Source organism: Strigops habroptila, chromosome 3 (genome assembly GCF_004027225.2).
Source record: "Strigops habroptila isolate Jane chromosome 3, bStrHab1.2.pri, whole genome shotgun sequence".
NCBI lineage: Eukaryota > Metazoa > Chordata > Aves > Psittaciformes > Psittacidae > Strigops > Strigops habroptila.
Window position 1 is genome coordinate 64,117,859 of NC_044279.2, and position 15,345 is coordinate 64,133,203.

General features: G+C 39.2%; 1 protein-coding gene across 4 annotated transcripts in view; it reads right to left on the reverse strand.

The window, feature by feature from the left end:
* CALD1 (caldesmon 1) overlaps window positions 1-15,345 on the reverse strand; it is a 196,652-nt gene that overhangs the window by 113,130 nt on the left and 68,177 nt on the right. For all 4 annotated transcript variants that reach the window (XM_030480633.1, XM_030480626.1, XM_030480634.1 and 1 more), the window contains one exon: window positions 5,209-5,299. The gene's annotated coding sequence lies outside the window, so the exon portion shown is untranslated. The remainder of the gene's footprint in view (window positions 1-5,208; window positions 5,300-15,345) is intronic.

Consider the following 15,345-nt stretch of genomic DNA (forward strand, 5'->3'; position numbering starts at 1 on the left):
TCCATTCCCTAGGCTCCTGGCACCCTCCTCACTCAGGCACTGGACACGGTATGGAAGCTGCGCACAGCTACCTAGCACCAGAAATGAGTCAAGACCCAAGATGTGACTGCAGAGAGCTGGCTCTGGTGTCCCTGTATCTGTCTCAGAACTAATCTGCTGACTCAATAAACTATACTCAGTTGACACTGGTTGTTAGTTTGTTAAAGACTTAGTTTGTAAAGAATAAGAATCCCTGAAAATTCTGGTAAGAAAAAAAAATAAATCGAAATCAATTATTAAAAAATAATTAATGAAATTAAATTTTACTTTGAGATTTGTGATTTCTTTTTTGCAGCACTGTCACAGGTTTTGCTGTTCAGTATTTTCTTTATACTTGTAAGGAAAATAGTGCTTAGGTTATCCTCAGTTTTAACACAAGGCAAAAACATGACAGAGATTTGTCTTTCGGTGATAAAACTAGCAAAAATAGAACACTTATGATAACCCTGTCTTTGAAAAACATCAGTAAAAAGCCCCCAAGCTCCATGAACATGTTGCAGACTGCACATGTCACACAACTAAGGACTGTGATTTTTTGCCTGAGGCTCCCACATTTAACAAAGGGAAACACTGCCTTCAACAAAAGATGCTATTCTAGTTATGTGCCCTTTTACCCTGTCAGAGAAACAGCTGGTATCATAAAGTCACAGCTAATTTGTATCATGTCTGCACTAACAGTCAGATTCAGTTTGTATCAAACTTTCAAAGTTGGACTTAATACCAGTTGATGGATGACAGCTTTTCTTGCCTCTCCCCTTCTCAAAACATATTTAAACATTGCCTCCCACATTAAAAAAAAAAAAAAAAAAAAAAACAAAAAAACCACAAAACCTAAATACAAATCAAATCTTTAACGTTTCACACAAACAGAATCTGTTAAAATGTTTCAAACTCATAAATTTTAAAAAGTCCTAAAGAAAGTGAGAAAACTATACCAGCAGTTTCGAAGTTCAGTGACAAATAGTGCTTTAAGACAGGCATGTGGGTTCCAAGTGTAATGGAAAAAAATTTCTCTTAAAAAGAAAACCAAAACCCCACATGTTGCCTCAGGTAATCTCTTGCAGTCTGGGGTATCTGTTCCCCTAAAAAAATTTCAGTCTGCCTGCAGAGACTTTAAGGGCTTTTTCAAGGTCAGCTCTCAACAATTTAGGGAAGACCAATTTCACTTTCTTTTTTTAGGGGACCTGTTTCTCATTTATGCTATTAAATGTCACTTATTTTCATTTTTGAGATCCCCGAAGCAGAATGCCTGAACTGTGTAAAGGGACTCTAGTGAGACTCAGGCCAAAGACTAACAGCTCCACACCCACAGCACTTGTGTGAGAAAGCGCTGCAAAGATCAGGCTCTTCTTGGAAACAGGCATGGTGGAACTTCCAGAGAATGGGAGTTCAAGCTCAGTTCAGATAAACATCTAACAATGCTGGTGCGCTTCTGAGGCTACCCTCCACAGCACCTGAGTCTACAACATTAGCTGGAGACAAGATATTCTTGTCAGATTTCAGCTACTTTCCACTGCCAGATGATTTAGAAGTATTTGACCAAGGCTCTTTCATGATCTGAAAGCATCATCAAAATGTAAGCAAAGAAAATTTTTTTTTTTTTTAATGCAGCACAGTATAATGATTATCAGTGTTCTGAACAATTGGCCCCATTTATCAGAAAGAGATTGGTCTGGTCTATAAATTTACATACACTAAGTGAACAATGTCCCTGGGAAGTTCAAAGCAGCAGCATCACTAATGCAGTTTTAAAGTGACACGAGAGTTTATTGTGGCAGAGCTGAGAAAGTGCAGTTGTCAATGAAGACTGAAGAATCCCAGGTCCCAGCTATCTTTCCCTCAGCGCACGCATTTCCTGCCTTAGAAGGTTAATATTGTGCAGAAGACAGAAAGATATAGCTTCTGCTGTGCCTAAGCTGTGCTTGGCACTGCTCTCTGACGGACTCCTTGCCAGAGAACAGAGCCAATGCGCAGCATGCTCCTGCAACATCCTCTCCAGCAAACTATATCTGCTCTCTGCCTACTGGGAAGATGCAGATAATCAACTCCACTCCCTTCACTCTGAGCACAGCAGTGACTCTGCCCCTACATATGATCCTTGTGGTTGTTCAGATTTCTTTTTTTTCTAATGTTCTTAAACCTCTGTCTGGCAAGACATGGATTATTAGAAACAGATTTCTCTTCAACTATTCAGTGTGTCAGTTTTACAATTCCTAGGTGGTGTAATTCCTGGAGAATAAAAAATGTTCTTCATCCAGAATTTTGGATGAGTCACAGCAGGTTTACTTGTTTTGGTTTACCCTTGAATGAAGCACATGGGTGCTTCATTTGATGCTCTGGTTTTCTTTGTTTCAGCTGCCTGTTAGCTCCAAATTTCTTACAAGTAATAAGACTTTGCTTGCAAAAGATGATCACCAATTGGGGTCAGCAGCCAAAGACAACCATTACATTTTCATGGGGCTGTGAATTGCACTAGTAGGAACTACACTACTACTTCTCAGGCTTGATCCTCTGGTATTAAACTAAACAAAACTCCAAACAGTTGTCTTTAACACCTCTTCAGGAATGCAACACAATGCAAAACCCACCAGGTTCTCATCTCTCACACAAGAGCTGTTACCAGAAAGTGCCCCAGCTGCACATAGAGGTCACGTGAAGTCCCAAAAGCTACAGGGAAACTCAGGCAAGATTGAGTGCTGCACTTCCACTCACCAAGCAGCAGAGAAAACAGATGGAAGAAGGAAGACCCTATGCTCACCTTGATTTAATTCATCAGAATAAAGCCATAGAAAAATGTCTTCAGGAACTCTGTGGAAATGCTTTCAGTCTTGAATATTTAAAAGAAAAGCTGACCAAAACTTTCTCACACAGTATTTCCTAATGGCAAACATCTTGACTTATAACAAAATGTACAAACGATTTTTAATAAAAATTTTTAACAAAATTTTCCTTCCTTGGAAAATAAAAAACCAGTCATCACTAGCCAGTGACTTTGAACCTGAACCTTTTAAGGTATCACTTATTTTTGGAAGTAATTTCTATAAGCATGTCTCAAATTGTCTTCCGAAGTCAGATTTGGCTAACAGAAGATTTAGAGAGGACTTACAGGACTGTCATAACACTAAAGTATATGACTGCTTTTTATACTCAGATAAAGAGATGTGCCTAGTTTCCAGTACTTTACTGAGATAATGCTTGTTTCCTCATTTCTGAATGAGTGCATAGGTCCACACCATTTGCTTTAATGGTTTTCTAAAGGCAACTAATGGCCTTTCTCCTAGCATTTTCATTCGTGTCCCCTAGTGACCATCCTCCTATTCGGCCAGCTTTACAATGTGAAAGATGAAGTTAAGTGTGGAAAGTATTATCAGATTTTGCCTTTCCTCCCCTTCATGACAGAATTCTTCCACCACTTTGACAAGCACTGTGCAAGCACCATGGGGACTTCAGCATGAGACAGATGACAGTCACCTGCATTCTACACTTGAATGTAGTAGATGAAGGAGTCCCTGAAGAACAGATTTACAGATGCCATTTATGTGTCACAATAAGGCACCAGCACCAGCTCAGAAATGCACTGAAGCACAGCCTCAGTTTTGAGCTACTGAAGTGCCTTTTTTCAACACCACAGTCTGCATGCTCAGACATGTCTACAAATAGAACTCCAGTTGCTGAGCTGCCAGAAAAACTCTGGGGGGCAGTCACTGCTCTCTTTGAACATTTTATCCTAAGCACGGGGGCAGAGCACTTGCATTTCTGATCCTGTTTGCTTTTGGGCAGTACGGCCTCTCTTTCCTTGGGTCAAATTTTTAAGGAATTTACGTACCTCATAAGTGCACCATGGAAGGAAACACGTGAGAACTTGAATTCAGTGATCTCACCAGAAGAAGTGTTTCATGAGAAGTTTTAGAACATTTAGGCTGGTTATGAATCAGAAAGAAATCCTAATTTTGGCATATCAGCATTTCCTACAAACTGGATATCTCAGTCTGTATATGGCTTCACTCTTAAATATTCCCCCTGCAGAGGCTCGAAAGTAATGTGGAACTCCAAAGTGACAACCAGGGCAGAGAACAGCCTGCAACAATTATCAGCCCGTTCAAGCACTTACACAAACCTTCTCAGAAGTGTAGGCAAAGCTAAAAATTCTCTTCCCCAAGGACAATGACAAAACCACCTAAAACAGGCCCAGACCCAGCATATTCCTGATGTGGGGGAGAAGGCTGCTGGAGATGAAAGGCAATGCAACCAGTGTTCAGCCTACTACCATGTCTCTCTCCTCCACAATGCTCTTGCCAAAAAGAGGGGGAATGGATGAAAGGTACAGGGAAGGTCCAGGCACACAGAGAACATGGTCACTCATCAGTGAGAATAAGCAGCTCACTGTACTCTGAATTAACTGGAGATGATAGTATCTAAAGGAATTGCCTTGACCCTGGTGCAATATTTCTGACCCCATCAGTCTGCTGTCATAGGCACTGCTTAAACTTAGAACCAGTCCTCAGTTTGTCTCCAGTCTGGAATTTCCATATACTGAGGGGCTGAAGTTTACACACATAATAAACACTTCCTTTAAATGGTTTGTGAGCCCTTACTTATTCTGGCAGTGAAAGAACAATGTTTGTAAAAAATGTCTAAGTCTTACACATTGTAAATAGTCAGTAAACACAGTTACTTGGACTCTCACAGACTCCTCAGAGCCTGCTTGCCCTAAAAAGAACAGGAGACACAACAGGACAGTAATACAGCAGCACATCATCTTAACACAAGTAAATATGATTTAAGACTCCCACTGGAAGCAAAAAACTTGCTGAAATCCAGTGGAAAAATAAATATAGCTATTAAAAGAATAGATATACACCCACAAACTGATTACAAGAAAAGTTGAAGATTTTGATTTGAAGATAAAATTCAAGATAAAATCCTTTAACTCTATTGAAGAAAGTAATCTCGAGTGACAGTGGTCTCAGAGGAACAGGAGTCAAGGGTCTGACTTCAGGGCTGTCCACTGATTTTCAAAGGGATTAGGGTCAGCCCACTAGATGCAAGCAAGTAAACAGGGGGCAAAAAAAACCTCAATACAAAAAAAAACACCAACCCTGATACAGGAAAAACCTTCTGAATAGTACAGGCAAGGAAATCTGAGGTAAATATTTTGATCATACTCACAGGAAGGCAATCAGAGGAAATATTCCAAGCTTTTCAGTAACAAACCAACTGCTGAAGAATCCAAAGATTACTCCAGAAATAGAGGTGATCACTGTACAGAAATAAAAAAATATGGAACATTGTTTAGCAGTGGCATAATTATTGTGAACTTTTTTTTTTTTTGGTAAACTCTTCTTTTCTCCTATAAAGTTTTTTTAAAGAATGGAATAAAACAGAAAAATTTTGCAAGAAACCGACAAAACCCCAATCAACACCTCTATAAATTGACAAAGCAGACTGATTTTCAAAAGTCTCTCCACAAAGTCACTCACTAAAACCTCTTTAAGAAGTGAAGCTGATACACACTAAGCTGAACATTCTCTTGTGATTAGCAGGAGATAAAGCAAAGCATCATCAGACCCACAGTGAGTTTTCACAAGAGAGCAAGGTTTTCAGAGTACCACCCTAAGGATCTATACTAAAACCTGTAGTATTTAACATATTCACAAAAGTACTCTGCAAAAGAAAAGGAGCAGTGAGAAGATAAAGTCTGTAGATGACACAAAACCACTCATTATAATAATTATAATCATTATAATACAAAGAACTGGGGGAAAAGTTTACAGTAATGAATTTCTATGGGCAGACTGAATTAAATGTTCATAAGTTAAGGTACAGGGGAAAATAAAACAACCCCAGAACATCTCTCTATACACACAATGATCAATTCTAAATGAGCCAATAACATTCAGCAAAGACATTTCAGAGTCTGAGGAAGAGCTCTCTGAAAATATTAGCTGACTAGCCAGAGGTTGTCAAAAGCAAATTAAGAATCAATAGGGAAAAACACAGGTTCTATCTCAGTCACACTAAAAGAGTATGGTATATCTATGTTTCCAGTTTTGCATGAAGCTCTGCTTACCCTTTCTCAAGAAGATCTCCAGAAAGGAACAACAATAATGGTAAGAGGTATGGCACTTTCCAATCTAGGAAGCTAAGAGTATGGCTCTTCCATTTGAAAAAGAGAGAAACTTGAGGCAGGATATGAGAAAGGTCCTGAACGGATTTTAAACAGTGAATGCTGTTTATTGTTGTACGAGAACTGTAACTCAAGAAGGAATCAAAAAAATCATGGAGGATAGTTTCATCAGCTATGAGACAGGATAGTCTGGATGTGACTTCTAGCTTAGAAAGTCCCAAAGCAAAGGTTGCCAGACTCTGGGAAAGCATGTAAAAGGAAGAGCCATTTCACGTTCATGGTTTCACTTGCTTTACTGTAAGTGACTGTCTCAGTCAGAGATAGGATATTAACCTAGATGGACCCTTGCTCTGACTCAGCATGACAATTCTATAAATGTCAATTCAGAGAAAGAACAAATGAGCTGCCACACTTGTACAAAGACAGTACAACAATTTGTGTGTGATCCAGTTGAAACTCATAATGGATACCAGGGAATACAGGCTTCATTGAAACTGGGTATTTTTTCTCTGAAGACTCACTCTGCATTCAGCTGCCACTTGGTAGTATACAGATCCACCAGCATGAAAATAAAAACTGCAAGCTTTCTTCAGAGAGCCTCACAGAGTCCATTCTCTTTAGACCCAAGGACCTTCATACAGAACATCCTGCTGCCAACAGAGGACATGGATTATTTAAAAAGCACTGAAGTAGAATTATTGAAAATAGGGTGGTCATAGTATGATCATACTTGCATTAATTTCTGGTTATTCACTAGAAACTCAGAGACTTTTGAGGACTTTTATGGGCAGACTCTTGGTGTAAATGACTATTCAACAATCTCAAAAACAATCTTACAGTCTGGTCTCTAAGTTTTATAGACATCAGTCAGTGATTTACATTACTAAAGACTCTGGGGTGGCCAAAGCCAAGATTTTGATTCATCTGTTAGAAATTTCAGTATTAGATTCAAAAGAGATCTCAATCCACTTTTGGTGCTTAGCTTTACTATGCATGTATCACATTGTAAAGAAAGAGCAATGTAAGAGGACATCCCTAATCACCAAGGTCTGAAAAGAGCAACCAAGAGCTTCAAGTGAACTTCCTCTCACCGATTGCTCCTGCTTACAGCAAGAGCAGATTGGGATTTATCAGTCCACAGATCTCCAACTCATGGATAGCATCAAAGTCCTTTTGGGTCACTGAATTAATTCAAACTTTTTCACTAACTTGAAAAGCTGACTTTGCCCACTTTTATTGTTTAGCGTGCCCCTCTTGACTCTCAGCAGGCATAATTCATGACATTCAGATCATGTATTAGGAAGATCCTGGGTCTAAAGGTCTTTTTCTGCTTCAGACTGCTATCTTCAATCTCTTCAAGATATTTTTTTTTAAATTGAGATAACTCCCAAAAGATTTTCCTTTTCTTTCCCACAGTCGCAAAGCCCTCTTCTGCTATTCTCCTTGTATCTGCTCTGTCCTAAAGCAACATTTTTCTGAATCGAGCTCAACATAATTTTTAATATCAATAAAATGACTGTAATATTCTCTCACTATTTGCTATCGAAAAGAACCTCTATCACACCAGAATTCCATTGTGAGATGACTGTGAAGGGCTAAGAAGAGTTTAACAAACAGGAAATTTCCATACAACTTAACCACGAAGGAAGTTCAGATCCAGGTCGAAAACCAGACTCCACAAATCTAAACCCTCCAATCCAAGAAATATCACTAGGCTTTGCACACATTTGGGGCTGTCATCTTCAGTGGTAAAATTGGCACAATTTTTACTGATTCTTCAGTCCTTCAAATTCCCCTGACCATAAACATTGGGTTCATGTTCTGTTCTCATTCACGCAATAGCATTAACAGCATTGCAGACCAAGGCACACAACCAACACTGCACTTTCAAACACACAGCAGAACTCAATTTCCAGCTAACACAGGTACTAGATCCTCAGCTAACATGGGTCAGTATCCATTAAATGCAATTTTAATAGCAGAAATGCTTTTATCAGAAGTACTTTGTGGCTTAAGAAATTAAGAAGTTACTATCTTCATTACAGAAACTGCAGAAACCAAATTACGTCCAAGGTCATTAAGAAGTTGACCTCTGACATTTTAATGCATTTTGTTTTATTAAAACTATATGCATGCATGCACACAGAAAGAAAAGCAAGACTTCCCTCCCCTCTACTCTCTTCGTGAATTTGGTTTCATTATACCAGGTAGCTTTGAACGGAAATAAAGTTATGGAGCCCAGTTACCAAAACTATGTGCTGCAAGTGCTCCATTTTATCCAATAGCTCAACAGCTAGGACTGTGACAGGGTTCAGATCTCATCTCTTTCCTCAGAGAGTTTAGCCTGCATCTCCCAAAGGACACTCTAGCACTAGTATGTTCTTCCACTTCCTTTCCTACGAAGTGCTGGTGCCAAGAGTGTAAGAGGAACTATAACACACCAGACTAAAGGTCTGACTAGCTCTGTATTCTGTCTCTGGCAGTGGCCAATGGAAAATGTTTAGAGTAGAATATAAGAGCAGGGAAAGCATATAATGATGCTTCCCACAAATACTCTACAGCAACTTGTGACTTCCAGAATGCCTGAAGAGAAGGTGGAATCTATGTATTTACTGATCTCCATGGTAGCTTTTTTCCATTATTATTTCCAGTAGCTGCCAATGCTCAGCAAAATCCCATAACAGAGTCCCACAAATTAATTATGTGCCATGTGAACATGTAGTTTGCTTTGGGCAAGTAATTAAACCTTCAGCCTGACACTAGGACTCAGCTATGTCACTTCCCAGCTCAAGGCTCACTCACCTAACACACAGTTACATAGGAAGTATTCCTCATTGCATCACATATAATGGAGCAATCCCAAAGTATCCAACAGCAAGGTGGTTAAGAAGCTGTTTTGGAAATAGCACGCCTGGGTTTCAGTCCCAATTACATATTTAATCATTTAGGAAAGTGAAATAACACCAGCAGGGAAAGAGTGGGAACACCATAAAGATTAGTTGGAAAGTATGCTTTACAGTTCTTTTGGACAAAGGATGTAACCCAGTCTACCTACCAGGTTCTGAATTAGCAGTCTATTAAACAAAAGAAGGATTCCTCCTCCAATCTTTAAAAATAGCAAATCATTTCACAGACTCATAGAACAGTTCCAGTTAGAAGGCACCTCTGGGGATCATCTAGTCCAAATTGCCTGCTTAGAGCAGGCTGCCCAGGATCATATCCAGTTGGGGTTTGAATATCTCCAAGGATGGAGACTCCCCAGCCTTTCTGGGAAATCTGTTGATCACAATAATAATTTTTTTCCCTACATTTAAATGGAATTTTCTGTATTTTGTGTCTCTTTTCTCATGCCCTTTCACTGATTACCACTGAGAAGAGTCTGGTTCCATCTTTTTTGCTATCATCCCTCCCCCACTCCCATATTCACAGAGTTGCAGTGTGTGACAGCCATAGAGTGGCTGCTGAACTTGAATTTCATTCCAGCTACAGCTAGGAATTTTTACCCATAGATTTCAGTATTGGCTTTTGTGCAAATTATTTTTTTTCCACAAGAGTCATGAAAATGAGAACAGGAAATCACCTTTTAAAAAAGCAGTCTAGGTGAAGTGTTTCTTTGTTTACCCATTTCTTCCAGAACTCTTTTTCTCCTTTTGATTTTATGTTGTCAGGGTTGCCATGTAGTTTTGTATTTAGGAAGACATTACAGAGGGAACACTTACATAAAACTTCTGCTCAGATGTGTTATGTGCACGTTACAGTGTTTGGCAAGCAAACGTTGCCAATGGAAGGGGGGAACAGAAAGCCTCGAACTCATCCATTACTACCTAAAGAAGGCACCCAAGGAATTTGTTTTCTAGGATCACATAAAAATGGGAGTTGTGTTGTCTCCTGTGAACTGCTCGCCTAACCGCTTACACTCAGTTTATCAGTACAAAGCATCAGCGTTCAAAGTAAATTAAAAAGCCTCTCATGCAGAAATATGCTTACGTTAGAGTTTAATTTAAAACCCACAGTCAAAGCACTTTGGCTTCAGGCTAAGCACACATTTATGTGCTCTGCTGAACATGGACAGTTTGCTGTACCTGAGCTCTACTTCCCAGAGAGCTGCAGCCATCTCCTAGTTATCAGTTTTTCTGTCAGTGTTAAGAGTGCAGTAGTATGACGACGCCCCAGCTTTCTGAGTGCTATACGAACAGTAGGAAAAAAAAGTTGTTCTCACTCCAAAAAAGTTTATTATCCAGGTACAAGAAGGATGAAACTACACATTAAAAGTTTCTGATCTAATACGTAATCTCAATTTAATATAATGATATGATATATGTATATGAATATATTGTTAAATAAAGGGTTTAGAGTTCAAATGCCATCTTAGTCTCAGCTGAAAAATAAACAGAAGCAGCCCACAGGTCTTCCAGGGAATACTTCCATCACTTAAATGCATAGCTACATGTATATACCATTGTTAGCTTTCAAACGTTATGAAGCACTTAGTCCATTACAGCTTCATCTTTCTGTAGCTTCATCTGAAGAAGATTTCAGTGATGCAGAAAAGTATCAAGAAGTACAGATTCACAGGGAGAATGTGAGCTGTAGGAAAAAGTTACCTGCTCCATTATATATTTTCTGTTTGAACCACACAGGCTGCATTACATACAGGACTGATAGTGCTGATGGTCCTGATGTGTTTCGAGTCTGGAGGTAAAGAGTCAGAGAGAGGAAAAGCATGCCATCAGCGGTGACTCTTCCAGCCCAGATGCAAAATAGATTGGAGATCTGAACAGCAGGGAGGAAAGAAATCATACTCCAATATTCACCCATCCTTTACAGTTCAACTTCTTGGGAATCCACTGGACCTCACTTTCAATCAACTCCCAATGCCATATGCACAGCAGTACACAGAATGGTTCTCCAGAGCAGGACCTGGGGGGCACCCTGAGAATACCCCATCCCATGTACTAAGCTGCTCAATAAATGTTTTTAGTTACAAATTTGTATAAGACCTTATAATCATGATTGGTCTTTAAAATAAAATAACACCAGACAAACATACATATGGATGAGAGAAAGTCTATGAAGAAGAAAGACGCCCTGTGTACAGCCTTTCATCCTGGCATAAGACAGGACGGAAAGAGAACTACTGGCCATGGTTAAACACAACGAAAAAAAAAGACTAGATACTGCCCATACTGAGTGGAAGTAAAATGCAAGATCTTTACACGGTTATTCTTGAAAGCAGAGGCCAACAAATAAGCAAAGTATGTGTGCATCTGAGCAGATGTGGGCTGGAACATCATCCTCAGCCATGCAAATATAGCACTTGCTTCCTTCTTTGGCCACATTCATGCTACTAAGCAGAAACCATTTGCTAACCACACAGCAGTGGCATTCACATTAGCAGAAAACCAGACTCCTCATCTCTTCCTGCTTTGATCAGCAGTTACTAACCACAGGAATAAACAGAGGGTTGTGTTCTTCACTTTCTTCACGCAGGCTCTGCAGTTCTCACACGAACATCAGTGGCAGCAAGAACAGGCCAATCCTGTTCCAGAATAGCCATTTGTCCTCGTGTAAACTTATCTCCCTGACAGAGAAGCAACATACATGTCAAGGAAAAGACAATTCAAGGAGGGTTTTCCCCTTTCAAATTGTGATCTGGAAGAACAAACATTTTAAAATTTAAAAACCAAAGCTTGCCATGACCTTTTTCTTTATCATCTGGAGATGGAACATAAGCTTCCCTACATCACTGGCAGTGGATACAGGCATGTCTGCTACAGAACATGCTACTGAGGGAAACCATTCACTGGAAATAAGAAGTGTCTAAACCCTTGCAAATCCATTGTCCCTTTCAGAAAAGGGTTAAAGAAAGCTCAAAGCTCTAATCTAAATTATTAATAATCCATAAAGAATATTGCATAATGATTCAGAAAATAGTCACTTGCAACAGACAGCAAATGGAAACTGGCTGCTTTAAAGCGTATTTTGACAGCTGTTAGCATCATTCAACATGACAAATGAAAGAATTTGCTCAAAACAAGCAGAGCAGGGCAGCTAAATTAAGTCTGTAATAACAAAAAGGTTGTCTCTTGTGAAAGTTCTGATTTTCTCCTCTTGTCTGTCTGCAGCTTTTGAACGTAAACACACTGCTGGGCTGGGTGTCAGGAGGGAGGGAGCTGAAGGGAAAATTCTGCAAGATGTATCCTTTTCAGGGAAGTTTAATTAATGGTGTTTCAGAAGAATTCTGATTGACAGGATTAGCACCAACACTAAAAATTACTATTTGTGGATACTGGAGCTTCCAGCTCCCATAAAAATAAAGCAGTTCAGAACAGAGCTTTCTGCAAATGAAGGCATTCCCTCAGCAGGGAAGGTTCATGTGAACCTCTTCTGTGGCTTCCCTTCACATGGGCTTTTCCATGGAGATGGGATAGCAGAAAGTCCCTGGAGAATACCCTTCCCTGGGTGCAGAAGATTGGATTCAAGTTTTCTAGGTTAGTCCTTCGAGAAGATTTTTATAATGAGCCAAAATGAAACTCTAGGAAGGAATGTTCCCAAACTTCATGAAGGGGAACATTGGGTTCCACTTTCTTTGCTTTAAGATTTATTTTAGGTTTGTACTAAATACCTTTTTCTTTCAGTTTTCCAATTCATACCACCTTTCTACTAAGATAACCTAGTATTCTGCTAGTGACACTCAGCCCAAAACAGAATTTAGCATTGTTGTAATCTCTTATAAGGACTTGGAAAAAATGACTGACTACAGCATTGCATTTTATTTGATTATTGTAAAGTCTTTCAGTAGTGACCCAAGTAAACTATTTTTTAGAAGGATTAATCATTACATGCCAAAACAAGAAACTGGAAATAAGCCAATGCTACGCCATTGGGTAGCAAAAGCAAGGGAAGGACCACAGCATCACAGTTCACACAGGAAGCACCCACCAGTTTGGTGAACAATCTCCCAGAAACTGTGAAATGGAACAAAAATGGTGATTCTTTCTGCTTACTCCATCCCTCTCAATTACCCTTCTCAGACAGGATAACAAAGTAATTCAGATACAGCGATCTCTTCTGAGCAATTTTCAGGTACCTCGTTTGCATCATATCTTCACTTTCTTGCCCCATATTTTCTTTTCATTCTAGAAGTTTCCCCAGAAATCTCCAATCTCTCTCAAATCTTTTTTTTGGCCTTAGAAATGCTTGGATAACATTATTTCTTCAGATTATAATCATTCATATGCATTTGTCCTTGCCTTTCTGACTTCTAACTGAGGCAAGATGAGCAGAGCTAAACTTTCACAGAGGAAAAATATCTTAGTACACCAGAATGCTGACACTTACTCAGGAATAAACAATGCAAACTGTTTTTTTAAAGTGGCTATATTATATATGGAAACCTTGCAAATTACACATTGCAAAGACTGTCCCAGTAGTAACATTATGTGTTATTAATATGTATAGTTATATCTTTTTCCATGGTCTGGTTCCAGTGACCCAACAAACTACTACTTTTCTTCTAGCTACTATATTTCTGCCTGGGAATAGCTGTAGCTTTGGTGTTGTCAGCTCCAATTGCTGGTAATTTTTAGCATGGATGACTGGTATGTCAACTGGTATATCTCACCTTTAGCTTAAAAATGTCTGCAGAAAGTATCAGATACTCCTGGATATTCAAGGGACTCTAAATATCCACACAAACCCCTAGATTTTAGTCCACTCAGAAAAATAGATTGCTTGTTACAGATTGACACAGTCTTCTCCACAATATAAGTAATCAACTCTGTCATGACCTGCTGAGAAATGGATCATCACCCTGACTTCTTCCTATTCTACCCCACAGACTGAGGAAATGAAGTTACTGGAGAAGACATGGCAAGCATGTCTATTTTCTAACTCATCACCTAATGTGCAAACCAAAAACTGCCAGTTTGCAATTGATCATCTAAAGAAAAACCACCTATGCTGTTTGTCAATCTTCAAACACTACCTGTGTGCTCAGTGATACATGAGCTTTGCCAAACCCACTCCATTTATTCTAATGAACTACAACTCCTAAGTTCAATATGCAGTTTAAATCTCTCCTCACTTGGCCACCACATAAACAGCAAGGAATGTGTAAGTTAAAAAAAATAAAGTTATCCTGGTCACACCTATTGCTTTTTCAAAAGGAAGGGCATGCTCAGGTACTGTAGATGAGAATCTAGATTACTGAGCTGCAGCTACTTGTTTAGACTATTAACCTTGCTTTCAATGGTAGGAAATATTACATAAAATCCATGTAACACATACAAGCTAAGTGCAAACGATGAAAGAAATCAACAAGAGAAAAGAGGCCAGAGAGCTGTTGTGATGGAAGAATAGCAGCTGGGAAAACTGAAGTCAACCCAGCTATGTTATTTTTTAATTAAAAATAAACATGGGTTTTGTTGCCAAAGGATTGGTTAGCATTCCATTCAAAAAGAAGAAAAAAAATTAAAAAAGGAATTTTGTTTTACTTCACTCTCATTCCCCTCCTAACCTTCCTCCCCTCTTCTGCCCCCTTCTTCCCCCCCCAAAAAAGTATTTATAGATTTTGCAGAAAAAAAACCACAGTCATAAAATTTAGGTCAGTATGCAGCACCACACAGAGCCACCTATTTTTAAGGCATTCTCTTTCTCTCACGTTAATGCCTTCTTGATTAAAAATAGTCAGAGACTATCATTTTAATATTGTTAATGATTTCATCTTCACCGCTGACCTCCTTTCTAGCTATACAAGTATGCATGCCTGCACTATCTGAGACTGCATTTACTGTGTGTAAATGATAAAAAGGCACTCTTTGGACAGGCCTTTTAATGAAGGTTTCAGCAGACCCATGTTAAGCCTTCCAAGTTCAGCCTTGTTTCTCTTCAATCAAATACTAAAGCAGCTGCTACTCATACCTGGGTAAGGGTATGTCCTAGCATTTTATAGAATTTGCTTATGTCCAAGACCACTAAATGTCTTACACTGGGTTTGGTTTTTTTTTTTTTTTTTGCAGTCCTCACTTCACAAACAGGAGTGTGAAGTCACTAGCAGAGAAAAACCAAAGAATCCAAAGGCTCAGTTCAGGCTTTTCATACACTCCAAGGACCCAAAGATCAACTACTGTTAACAGCTGACTACCTCATTAGCCTCTTTCCACCATGTGTTTCATTCA